This window comes from Coffea eugenioides, chromosome 8 (assembly GCF_003713205.1).
Source record: "Coffea eugenioides isolate CCC68of chromosome 8, Ceug_1.0, whole genome shotgun sequence".
Lineage (NCBI taxonomy): Eukaryota > Viridiplantae > Streptophyta > Magnoliopsida > Gentianales > Rubiaceae > Coffea > Coffea eugenioides.
The window spans coordinates 21,606,664-21,621,444 of NC_040042.1; positions in this window are offsets into that span (position 1 = coordinate 21,606,664).

Here is a 14,781-nt window from a genome sequence, read left to right on the forward strand (position 1 = left end):
TTTTCTTTGTTGGGTTCAATCATACGGAGCCTTTAGCAGCAACCGCTGGCAATCGTCAGACCATCCCCAATCAAGACTTTCTTTCTCTTTTTTTTTCATTTTTGTTCTTTTCTCCCCTACTTTCAGACATAACTCATATGATGAAGCAACGCCACCTTTTCTTTTTTCTTGTCAATTGATACAATCCAAATTCAGAACTTAATCCAAAAGCTTGCAAACAGATTTTTTGAACTTTGGCCCTGGGACTGATCTTCCCGTTGTCTTTGCTAAAGCAGTACTCACAGTATAAGGTCCGCAACTGGAGGACGAGATAACATATCTGCTATCTCGTTTTGAGCACCTTATTCTCTGAGTTAGACAACATGGAAAAGCAGCGAAGGTCGCTAATTTAGTGAGACAAGTGTGAAATTATCCTCACAAGACTCTTGATTTTTTTTTCAAGGCAACAGCTTACCAGCTGCTGAAAGCGGTTCTGGGCACCACTCGGGCAACTGACTGATCAAGGTCTGAGTACCCTTAATTAAAACAGAAAACCAGCATGAAGAAATGCAACGCCCGGCAGATGGAACTCAAACTCCAGGCTCGGAACTCAATCGAATGAAAAGGAACTTGTGTCTGCTCGGCCAGGTTAACGAGGAAAGGGGGACGCGTGCTAGTGGCAGGAGAAGTTCTTTTTGGTACTGATTCAAACTCAGAGGTGAGGTTATGCAAGAGCTTGTTATGATGAATGAAATTTCCGAGGTCTAGGGTGTGGCGACCCCACTTCCCCCTAAGGCGAACCAGAGGGTTGGCGGGCCGTCTGCCCAGCTCTCGCCAGGACTCACGCACGCACACTAACCCGAATCCTTCCGAAGAATAACCTAAACTACTACAATATCGCTTCCCTCCAAAAAAGTCAATCACTAAACCACATTAACTTCAGAGATAGCAGTAATTTAAAACAGCCAGTCAACGGCTCCTAAACATCCCATGCGTTACAACCAGGGAATAGGGTCGTACAATTCGGATATACAAATAAAATTCATACAAACCAGATATCGAAATTAGGTTTTACACTTTTCCAGCTTCAAGTGGCAATCTAAAACAAAAGTACATAATTCAAGTTGAAGCATAATACAACCCACACAATAGCCGTAATATCCATTACATCCAAAAGAAAAGAAACATAAGTAAGTTCAAGGCTTTCAGTTTCCAGAACCTGTCAAGGAAAACAAATAAACGTGGGGTGAGCTAAAGCTCAGTGGTGCCCCAAAACATGCAATTAAATAAAACAAATAGCAAGAAGCAATATTGATTAAGGTAACCAAGTAGGAAAGCGGATAACAACACAAGGTAGGATACAGGGGCTCTCAGGAGCCAAACTCATCGCTTGATCAGAAACCATCGTAGTTGACCCTCCGTCAACTCTCACTACTTATGATCCATGTAGATTCTCTTATTTTGTTTCCTAACCCGTCACCATTCATACCCCTGTCCCGGGTCCGAACATCGACTAAGGACGCAGTATACTCGAGATATACCCGTAGAAAATTAGTCGAGAAATTCACCCAACGACGTTATGGTAGTTGGATTCAGAAGTCGAGGGATTCACCCAGCGACGCAACTACATTTAGATTCATGGATTCAGATGTTATGGTAGTTGGATTCAGAAGTCGAGGGATTCACCCAGCGACGCAACTACATTTAGATTCATAAAAAAAAATGATTCACGCAAGTCACCACTCGAACGGCTAGTGCGATAAAGTACACACTGCTCACTTCGATGGATCAAAAACTAGTTTTGCAAGTATCACATTTTAATTCAAGAAAGCACTTTAATCACGTAGGAATAGAACAAGCAGGGACACTCACCAAGAGTGAAGTTCAGATATCAAGTTGGGAATCGAATTCCGCGTCCTCGCAATATCCTAGAATACCAAATTTTTAAACTATAAGTTTCTATTCAGTTTTCAAGCTTATACACATCGAGGTTTATCTAATATATTACTAGTTTACTTTCCCATAGTAAATTCAAGAATCTACTTAGGTTGAAACTTGACAAAAGTAGTAGAAATGTTTCTTATAGTTTTCCTTGAGATATTTTTCCTTAGAAAAGGGTAACTAGTATTATTTTCTTGAAACAATTCGACCATCCACTTAGGATTGAAATTTAGTAAAAGTAGGAAATGTTTTATATGGCTTTCCTTAAAAATATTTTTCTCTATACGAGTGCGGCTAGTACTATTTTATTTAGAATAAGTTTTCTTGCCGAGGAAGTTTTCAGCTATTTTTAGTTAAAGCCACTAAAATCTTGTATTTTGGAAATTTTCCTCTAGACAATTAGCCAGGGACAATTTTAAGGAAAGAAAAGGAAATAGATCAAGACTTAGGGTTTTAAAACTAGTGAAATCATTTTCTAAAAGTAATAAGGCTAGTTTACGCTTAAAGGAGAGATATCGAGTTGGCAAGGTTTAGAAAATCCCTATACGAAATTTCTAACTTTAACATACAGTGCTAAGTTTTATCGAACCATACTAGAGTGAAGATATATTTAAATAGCTTGCTTAAAACTTCCTCAAGTGCACAAGACCAAAACGGATTCCTTACAATTTCGATTTACAAGCACATAATATTTCAGATTTGTCAATATAACCAACTCACATTTCGAATAGAAATCTCACTAGGGCTTCGTCAATCATTAGCCCTAGGTTTCAACAGATTCAATTCTGATCAAGAATAAAACGAATAACCAAGGCTTCGTCAATCATTAGCACTTGGTTTTGGCAAGCTCATATCACATCTTAACTAAAACAAAAATGAAGGTAAGGCCTTCAAGAAATTCCAGCAATCAAAGTTCATCACTCTTTAATATTTATAAAACCATTCAAATGGCCAAGGGCTTCATCAATCATTAGCCCTTGACAACATCAATCACTTCCAACCACAATTCAATCAAGAATTCAAACCACAAATAAGCTAAATGTTCGATCCAAGTCAAAAATTCAGTTTCATAAAGAAACAGGACATTCAAGCAGGACAGTCTACTTTGAGGAGTCACGGACAGCAGTACATATGGAGGAAAAATATGAAATTTCTACAGAACAAAGGCCCATGAATCTAGTTTCAAATGCCACTGACGGCACCTTAATCGGATTTTCCTACACCAAGATATAAGCATTTTACTGAGACTGGTCAGTAAAATCCGAAAATCTGAAATCTCATTTTTCACTTGTGAAAAACTCCTTTTTCTCTTTTAACACCATAAGGTTTTTATTCAAACCATCCATTCATTTCTTATAGAACTCCAAAACAACATATTCCAGGCACTTCCAACCATTACGCTTCAAAGAAAATTTCAAAACCAAGCTGAGGTTCCAATTCAATCTTCGGCTATCACAAAAGAAATTCTAGCCTTTAGATATCAACATTTTTGGTTCAATCTTTCAATATATCCAATATTTCATTGCCAAACAACTTAAAATTTACATCTCTTATGTATTACTAATCCATTATATTCCAAGGGAAGAATAAAATAAATTTCCAGAAACCAATTAAAATTTCCAAAGACAAACTGAAAATTCTGGTTCATCCCCTCGGCTATCAATACTTTTCCAGCACTTAGAGTTTTATAAATCCAACTTTTCCTTGGTTAAAACATGGTTTTAGATTCTCAAATTCATCATGTGAACCTTTGGCTAACTAATTAACATTTCTGGTTCAAAATCGAATTCGAATAACAAGTTTAAACATCCCAAAAATTCCAGAAATCTGTCCAGCAAGCTACGGATGAATCATGCATGAAGAAACTTTCTGTTTTCATTTTATTTTCTCGGTTAAAACATGCTATTAAACTCTCAACTTCCTCACGCAATTACTTAGCTAAACAATGAACATTTCCAGTTCAAGAGTTGAATTTAAACCATGATTACAAACCCCAAAATTTCCAGGTTTAAACCTCACGGCTTTTTCTCAAAATTTCCAGCAATAACAATGGTTCTAAAACAAGATTTTCTTTGGTTAAAACAGAGTTTTAAGTACTCCATTAGGACATGCAAACACGTAGCTAGCTAGTAAAGATTTCCATATCAAATCCAGATTCAAACAACAATTATACTCATCTAAAACAAATCCAGAAATTCTGTTTAGCTTGGCCTCGGTCGAACACACGTGTAGCAGATTTCTAATTCATTTTATTTTTCTGATTTAAACCCATTAATTAGCTACATGCAAAGCTCAATTATCATGTTATTAACTAGTTAATCATGGTTACAAACTCAAAACAACAAAATTGAATCAAATGAAGCTGTAAAATACAGGACAAGCTCTCGGCTGCAACAATTCATAAAAACAGAATTTCTTATGTTTCTTGATTCATCATCCGGCTGCACAGAGTTAACATGCAAGGCCTTAATCATATTAATCATCCAAGTTTAAGTTAGCTAATCATAATTTCAGGTTCTGATTACCACAACAAAGCAGATTTCATCATGCATTTCTTAATCGATTCTCGGCCAACCATTTTCTTTTCAAAACAGAATTTTTCTGGTGTCCTGGTTTCATCAACCGACTTCACAAGCAACACATGCAGCTCTGATATGGCTTCATCTACTAAAAGTTAACTTAATATAGCCCAGCAATTACCTCAGAAACAACTTAGCTCACGCACAAGAAATCTGAAAAGAAAAATTCTGTTCTCCCTCTCGGCTCTCGGCTCGCTTGTGGCTGCAGGTTGGTTGCTGCTGTGATGGTGTTGGGTTCTGAGGTTGTTTTGTAGCTGGTTGAGGTTGCAGCAAGGGATAAAGCTCACGTAGCCTCCCTCCTTTCTCCTCTTTAGCTTACGGACAGAACGGACAGGTTGCAGCTCGCGCGATTTCCTTTCTTTTCTTTCCTTTCCTCTCGGCTTGCAGAGTGCAGCTCGGCCTCTCACTCTCTCTCAGTCAATATTCACGAGGTGGAGGCTGGAGAGGAAATGTTTGTGGTTGTGGTCTGGATGAGTTTGTGCAGAGAAAATGGGAATGGTGGTTTGTGATATAGGAATGAGGTAGAAATATGGTGCCGCGGTTTTGGAGAAGGAAGAAAGAATGGTTTACGGTTTTGGAATTGCATGGTGATTTTTGGAGTAGTTCAAGGGTGGTTTAGTCCTTTCACATTTTCACCAATTATCTCCTTGGGTCCTTAGTTCTAATCAAATTCAAAGTTTACCCCAAACGTGATTTAAACGTCGAATTATACACTAATCCTGCAAGACTTTAATTATCGTAATTTTCATGCCTTAAGTATGTTTAGTATACTTGTATCATGTTTATCTAAAATTTATTGGCTTTGTCTTAAAGTGAACATTCTTATTAGTATTTAACGTTATTCACTGATTAGAATTAATTATTGGAATTCAAGAAATTTTATATAATTAATCTACTCAGGTAGCATTAATTTTCAACATAAAGAAAACTAAGTATTTTAGCATTTTATTTTAAGGCGATAAATTATTCTAACTCCAGATGTATTAATTTAGTCTAGCAAAATCAAGAAAATTCATAACTTAGGAAAATTATATTATTTGTCACATGAAAGGTGTTTTTACGAACTTATTTGGAAACAAGTGACAGTAATGCTGGAAATTATTAAGGAATAAAAGAAATGCAAATGAAATATGCACTGGTTTATATATATATATTTTTCAGGGTTTTCATTCATAAGCTAATTCCAACATTTTTACTTCAAATGAAATTTGTTAGCCTACTAGTATTTTATTCTTGCGAAGGTTCAATTATCGAGATTTTAAATGTTCTGAATGTAATTGTAAAGGATTTCCGCTAACACTTAATATTATTAACGCTTAGACTTGGCTATCGGAACTCAAAGAATTATCCTCAAGGCATTAAAATAATTTACTCCAAAAAGTATTAGTTTATAATGGCAAGGATCAAATAATTTTAATATTTTGCACAATTAAGCTGTTTGTAGCGTAAAACTACTTTTACGTACTTAATTAAAATCAAATAAAGAGAAATATGAAGTTTATTAACAGTTTAAAAATGCAGGTGCAGTACATATATTTTATATTATGTATTTATATATATATATTTTTCCCTTGCTTGTTTAAGAACGAAACGAATAAGGTTAGGAGTAGAATTTCTTACAAGTCCAAGATGCAAAGGCAATACGTAAGTACACCTTTATTTTTATACGTATATATATCTGTAGGCATATTTTCGAGGTCCTCACATAGGGTTTGAATTTTGAGGGTGAGGAAGGAGTGATACTAGTGAGGGGGAAGGTGGAAGTTTTTGTGATGTTCAGTGATGGCAACAAGAAAAATTTTTAGATGCCATGGAGGAGGAGACAAGTGGTGGGAGGTGATGGGGAAGACTAGAGGGAGGATGACGGGATGAGGGTGAAAGGGTGAGTGGATAAAAAAAATATTTTATAAAAATTATCTTGGAATCAAATATAGGAATTAACAAAACCCACTAAATCACTCAGGAATGGAGAGTTGCTAACTTTTTAGAATTCATTCCAAAATCTTCAATCCCAAACCTATTATCCAAACACTTAAAATGGATATCATTCCAAATCTTGAATCCCATACCCTCAAACCAAACACCCCCTAAGTCTTATTTGTTTAACCCCCTGTCCATAATAGTTGACTTCGAAGGCTTTTGTCATTCAGGTGTAAATTGTAGTATGCCTCCTTTATAAAGTTATATATAAAGGGATTATTACAAAGTAACTAAATCTATTTGTTTTTATTTTTATTTTTTTAATGTAATTTTTGGACTAATTCCAGACAAAATTTATCTTCACGTATTTAGTGTTAATTAAGAACTAACCAATTTGCCGGCAAGGCAAATTAGATTGACATGAAACTATTCAAGTTGTAAAGGCTGATATATTAAACATTCATTTCTTTTTCTTGTTCTTTCAACAAAACAAAAATATTTTTGAAGACTCAGACCAAACAAACTGAAAAAACAAATGATATTTGCACTCAAGAAAAGATACAAGCAGTCCATCTCTGTTTTTTACTTAATAAAATGACACAAAAAATATCAAATATTATTAGAGACAACATGGCTTATCTTTGTATACATCATTCACTCTCACCTCTTTAATTCACTTAGTTTTTCCTACTCTTAAATTATTTTTATATCATTGTACAACTAATAACAAAAGAAATTTCTAATATTGATAATTTTAAAAATGTTGTACTTATATAAGTTGCTTAATAGTCATTGAATAAAGTATTAAATTTTGTGATTTGGTGTTTGATGGGTTTTTTTATATAAGTACAAATTTAATTCCGAAATATATCCGTTTTACTGTAAGTATATAGGTCAAATTAGTAGTTTAGGGCATATATTAGATCGATCTCACGAGGAAGATTGGACAATTACCAGTACTACTAAAGTTTCTCTATTATTTAGACGATCAATGAATTAAGAGAAACAAAACTATGCTAACTTATGCAAGAAAATAACAAATAAAAGCTCCTTAGGTTATGGTATCTCTAACTACTCATGCAAGTGTTATTTTTGGATCATTGAGTACTATTATCTTAGCTAGTTATAGCGTAATTTCCTTATGCATGTGAAACCTACTCTCATAGTGAATCACCTCTACTTATAACTAATCCATACCTACTCTCGTGATTTTTACATTAGCTATAAGTTAATTGCCTCTATGAAATTATATGAAATGAATTATTAAAGCCACAAGGGTGCAATTTTACTCTCGTGAGTGAACTTCCTAAATTTATCACTTCTTGAACTAGTGTTAAATCTCAATTTTCATTGAAGAAACAACATCTTTTGATAATCACAATTAATGGTACCAAGATAATCATAATTTAAAGAGCTAAGTAACTTGCTCAAAACAATAGTATCAAATAACCAAATAATAAAGTCTAACAATCGTAGAAAATTTAACCAAACCCAAGGCATAAACTTTAGAGACACATAATAAATATAAAATCCAAAACTTGTATATTAACTAAACTTAGAATCAAGTACAAAAGATAAATAGTTTGGAAAGAAATGTAATTCTTATCACATGAGTTCATCTCCTCCATCTTCATCTCCTTCTTTATTTTTGCCTGGCTAATAAATAAAAAGGATGAACTACTAGTTAAACTATCCGATACTATACTAACCTAACACTATGAAAATGCAAGAACTATATTTTTGTGGTATTTCTTGCACTCTCCAAGCTCCCTTTAATCTTGCAACTCCATGGCTATTTATATATGAATTTATTCAAGAAATGAGGCTTCAAACATTCCTTTTACAGCTGCAAAAGTGGTTGTCACACGTCTATCAATAATTGGGAATTATTGGAGGAGGAAACAAATTGTGCAAGTGGAGAGCAGCCATTTTTGACCGGAATTCGGCCATAATCCGGCCGGATTGCTTCCTTGCCTTTCTTCGCAATTTCTGTTCAGTCTTCAACGTCGTTCCAATTTTGCATCAACTTCAACTGAACTTTTCTCGATGATTGGAGCTGAATCAACTCTTGATCAAAACATAAAAATTGTATCCCTTTGAGTTAATGTTCCAATACATCAAAATCACCTCATTTGGATCTGTGTAGGCTGATAAATGACTGAAATACCCTTGACTGTTCAATGCCTTGTTTCAGTTTCGACCATAGAAATTGGCTACTGTAATTCGGCTTTTTGACCTGGAAAATCTTTAAACTGGATTTCTATGTCTTCACATGAATTGTAGATCTATCTCTTATCTTCAAAATAGTTCAAAAATCATCTTAATCTAATCATTGTAGCTCAAGTTATAGCCAAAATACGAAAACGTGTCAAAACTATTAACTTTCCTTTTTCATCCAAATGAAGTCTATTTCCAATTCCTATAAAAAAAATTATGGACAAAATACAAGTAAAAATGGATATAAATCTCATTTAATCACTTAAGAGCGTTTTGCACTAATTATAGACAAAATGATCCATTTTCTTCCTATAGTACTGCCAAAGTGACTGAAAATAGCATAAAATATCATTCAAATATAGTTCAATTTAGTCACTTATCAACTGCCCTACACTTGAATCATTGCTTGTTCTCAAACAATCCACACATAATCAACTACAATAATTCAAGAGGTGAAACATTATATGCATTTTTTTCAAATTTAATTCCTCATGATTTGACAAACAATCATTATACAATTGTTCAATTTACACTAAATACTCATAATATCAAGTAAAGGAAACATAATTATACCCTAATTTTAACAAGTTGAACTTAATCTCTCACCATAACTTAATTTCACAAATAAGCAAATCATATAGTCAATTTATAGCTATTCTCTTCCCAAAATCATCTATTTCTCAAATTTCACAACTAAGAGGGACTTATTCATGATAATTTTTATTCAAATAGTGACAATGTCTTTTGACACGAAAATCGACACTTTTAGATGAAAATCCCTAGTTACTCAACATTTCACTTATTCAACTTGTTATGCATACTTTTAATTCAAGCATCTTTTTACGCGAGTATAGACATTTGTAAATGCCAACCCCGGTTACTTGGGACAAGAATCATTGGAGTATACCAAAAACTCTTATTCTCTTTTTTCTTTTTCTTCTTTTTTTTTTAAAGTAAAAGACAATAAATAGACATTCCCTCGAAGCAAATATATAAGAATAATCAAAGGAAGAGTATAGCTTTTATTGACTTATATCAATCACTTACTTGCAAAATTAGGTAAAGAGAAATTTCATTAAACATGCAAAATTATAGGCATAATTCTCCCTGCTTTACAGGATATATTTTCTAAAATGCAAAAATCCTAATTGCATAATAACTATTTCCATGTCAAATGAGAAATAAATCTTCCAAAATACATATAAAGTTTCAACAAGTGAAAGAATTTGAGCACTTAAAGTTAGAACAAATTGGCCCTTTTTTAAAACAAAGACAAAAATTGCAAAAAATTTTGGGCCATAGTGAAATATTGGAAAAGATTTCAGAAAATTTTGACAGTGTTTCCCCTTATAAATGGACGAAACTCCCTGCCAATTTCAAGAAAAATTTTTGGCCCATAGTGAAATATTGAAAAAGATTTTGGAAAAATTTTGACAGAGTTTTTCCTTATAAATGGACGAAACTCCCTGCCAACAAATTCAATTTCAAGACAATTATCCACATGGCAATCTTTTCAAACACAATTCAAACATTTCTTATGCATTTAAATCTACAAAATATCATCACATATCACTAGAATGCAAGTTCAAATATTTCCTTCCCCCACACTTAAACTTCACATTGTCCTCAATGTGAGAAAAAAAAAATAATGAAAGTAAGAGAAAGTGTGACAATCCTACCTCTCCCCAAGGCGAACCCTAAAGATTAGCGAACTGTCTGCCCACCTTTCGCCGGGACTCAGTCAACTAATGAACCAGCAACCCATTAAAACTAACGAAATATCTTTGAAGTAAAGGTTACAACCCATAAGGGAAATATACCAACTTCCCAAATTTAGAATATAGAGTTAAATGTCAAACTTACAATCCCAAACTTAATTTACATAATAAGTGCCAAACTTACAAATTCAAACTTACGAGAGTCAAAGATAAAGTCTTGTAAATAAAAGGATTACAACCCAAAGTACAAGTTCAAGATAAGATTTAAGACTGCACAGGATCTTGACAACAGCCCCAGCACAGATCTGTTAAGGAAAACAAAAGGGAGTAGGGTGAGCTAAATTTCAGTGAGATTCCAAATAAACATGTAGGCACAGAACCAATTAGAGGCGTAATATGAACAAGTAAAAATAGTATAATACTGGAACAATTTAATCACAATTCAATTTAAGGATACGGGTGGCTTCCAAAAGCCAAATCCACTTAAATTTGATCGTATCGAGAATCCGTTGACTCTCCGTCAACGTTTGTATGTAAAGAATTTAATGTCCGTAGAACACCATTTTCTCCAAATTCCGTTCACCAGTCGCCCCCTATCGGGCCCGAACACCTCAAATAGTATAATTAGGTAATACTCGAATATACCAATTTCCGGATTTCAGTAAATTGTCCCAAGGGTTCATCGGCCTTCTCGACCAAACCCTTGCTAGGTCGATACAACCGACTCACCTACGAAATTGGGTACCCAAACAGTCACAGTAGTCGATAGGATATCACCCAAACGACGTATAGTCAAATATAGAGAAAATCACATCTTAAATTATCAGTATACAGAGCCTCAGTAAAATTGAAAGACGTCGAGTGTGATAAAGTACACGCTCACGTCAAGTTTGTCAAATCAAATGTTTAGATCAAATAATTACAAACCAAATATTCAGATATCTCACATAGACAGATAACAGGCAATGAAACACTCACCTATTAAGAAATGTAGAGTTTGTCTGTCAAGTCCCGTGGTTACCCTCACCTTCGTTTCCCAGTCCTAGGGCAACGAGTAAAAGTCGTTAATATCCTAGATTCATTTTTCAACCCAAACATAAGTTCACTAGGTAACCAAGTGGGTCGTTAATGGACTCAATTTACCATGCAAATTAGACAAAAAATGTAGGAAAATGTCATAAGAAAATGAGTTTAACAAGTTCAAGAAAGTTGAGCAAAAGGAAAATCTCATTCAAGTTCAAAAGGGTTTTCTCGGGTATAACTATGACAGCCCCACCTTCCCCTAAGGCGAACCAAAGGGGTTAGCGGACTGCCTGCCCAACTCTCACCAGGACTAACGGTTCAGTTTAGAGCGATCTAATACGTTCCGGAACATACAAACGCACGTAAACAAGTCAAAATCACAAAATAAAAAAATGAAATCGGAGCCGGTCATGGACAGTAACTGCCACGTCAGAATCTGGCTGCAAAAAAAATTTGTTTCGCTGTTTGAAATCCGAATCTGTCCGAATTCTCACCCAACATCAATCAAACATTTATACGTTGAAATTAAGCATATACAATCCAAAGTGGCATACAAAAGTTGATACATGTACGGTTTGCCAAATCAAAAGAGAAAACGGACCCAAAAGTACATTTAGGGTTTCAATCAATGAGCTATACAAAAGATATGTCCATCTAGCTTAATTCGGCAACCAACTATCAAATCCAGTCCAAAAGTATTTATTTTCCTGTAAGGAAAACAAAAGGGACAGAGTGAGCTTACGCCCAGTGGTATACTATCATTCAAGCAACCAAGTTATATAGGCATAAAGCGGTCAAGAAAGAAATAAACCAAGATCACACATTAACTAGGTAAAAGGATACGGATGGCTCTCAAGAGCCACTTTCCTCGCTCGTATACTTGATCGGACTTCATTGACCCTCCGTCAATGTTTACAAAGTAACCATCCGTAGACTCCACTTTACTTCCATTCCTTCCACCCAACATACCCCTACCGGGCCCGAACTCCAAACAGTAGAAATTTGGTAATACTCGAGACAAGATTCCATATAACAGTCCCCATGGCTCGTCAATTTTCACGACCAAGCCCTCGCCGGCTCGATCCAATCGACTACCAATGGGGTTGAGTTCAATAGTATCAGTAATGGTCTTTGGATACTCATCCAAGCGACACCAAATTCATGAACCAAATTCAGTATTTCATGTATCATTCAATCATTACAGTGAAACAGTAGACAGTCATATGAGATACCAAATGGGTGAGGGCGATCAAGTACACCCTCACTTAATCAATTTCAATGGAGCAAATAAGCTTTCAAGGCATCAAGTTCACATATACCAAAGCCACATTATAAACAACAAGTGAGTAGTACACTCACCAAGCAAGCAAGTGAAATTTCATCAATTTCCGCTCAAAGAGCGTCTTGGACCACCGTCACGTCCTAGAACATTCAAATAAGCATAATAAGACTCAATTACAAGTCATAACCAAATCCACATACCACCACAATAAGGTTCCACTAGAATGTATAAGCACTAGAGTAAACCAGGGAAATCCGGAAATGGAATTAAGCTCTAATCCAAAAAAATAGTTTTTGACATCATTTTGCGGTTTTGGTACCATTGGTACTACGATTATCGGATGGAAGTAAAAGATACACCGTTTCGAAGCTAACAGATAGGGTTACAATGTTATAGAAGGTCACTCAGCCCAGTTCATAGTGAAACTAGGCTAAAAATGCAGGATACTAAACCAGAACCGCAAAAACAGGTGAACAAACCGCATTCTGGTTAATAAACTGTAAGTCAGGCTACCTAAGTCCAAATTAAGTGATTCCAAAGCCATTCAAAAGCTAAGACATCAGGTTACATTTATTCAGAAGACCTCAACAACCAATTCCAAAGTATTCCCAACCATAATAACCCATTACAGAAGCAATTCTCAAGTTCGGGTGAAAACAGGGTAGCAGGGGTATTTCGGTCTTTTCACAAGCTACGCTACTCCGATTGGCCTGAAATTTTGTAGGCAACTCTAAAATATCATTCCCTACAACTTTCATGTTTTAACCCAAGGCTAATTCGGCCTCTAACTATGATGAACAGTGCCAGGCAGAATGAGGGGAAATGAAACCCTAACTTTCAAAATTTCTTTCCAAAGCAGAAATTTCCTGCAATTAACCACCATTTACACCTTCTAGCTTCATTCTAGATCATTTCCAATCATCATACATAGCCACACCATAACAATCATATTAAAACATAAATATCATAATTAAATAGAAAATGTCATCAATCTCAACCAAAATCATGAAATAACACCAAAAATCATTACTTTAACTCACATAGGTCACTAATTAAGCATTATTGGAAAGACAAGAGTAGTCCCTTAGTCACTGACCTTATAAGACAAGAAAGGAAGCAATTCAACACCTTAGCCTTCCAAACAACTTCACCAATCACCTCACAATCACTAAGTGGAGAGGTTTTATGGAGCAAACCCAAAATTAAACGGTGGAAATTGAAGATTGAGCAAGTTTGGAGCAAAGAAATTGGAGAGCTTTTCTTGTCTTGTTGCTTGAAGATGGCCGGCCACAAGAAGCAAATTTTGAGTGATTTTTGGTCAATTTTTGAGTTATTTTAAACAAATGGTAAAAGGGTGAATAGTAGTCAAAAGTAAGAATTAACCTCTAAGTGACACATGTCACTTTCCTTAATTGCATACCTAACCTTTTGTCTCTCTCACACCAATCCACTTGATAACCTCTAATTATCTCATAACACCCGATAAATTAAACCCAGTATCCAAAACTTAACCTAACTGGCCGAATTTTTCCGAACTTTTCGCACTAGCGGGTCCCACGTCCGATATATACTCTTAACTTTTCAAAAACTATCCGATACTAGAAAAATCATCTAAAAACTATATTAACTCATAAAAATTATCTGAAAATTTTCTTAATAACGAAAATGTAGAAAAACATGCCAGTAAAGAGAATAAACCCTAGAAAATGAGAAAATTACGGGTTCTCACAATAACAGTCGCTCGCACGCAGTTTCAGGAAAATGGTTATATCTTACTATGGAAAAGTCAAAATCACACGTCATTGGTGGCGTTGGAAACTAGATTCGAAGGGCTTTCCAATGGCATAAAATGCATACTCTAGTTCAGCTCCTATTAATACCAGAAGTCCGGGGAAATTGATTGATTTTCCTACTCTGATCAGCTCAGGACTTTGACAAAATCACCCAATTTACTTGCCCCATTTCACCTCAATTCACACACAAGTTTAAACCAATGTTTAGCGAAGTTTCTTAAGCTTAACTAAGGTTCAATAAGTCACAAAAATCAAGAAAAAACCTCCAATCCATGGCTGGCCAGCAAGGAGAAAAGAGAACAGTCCCAAGTTCACATTCACCACCAAAC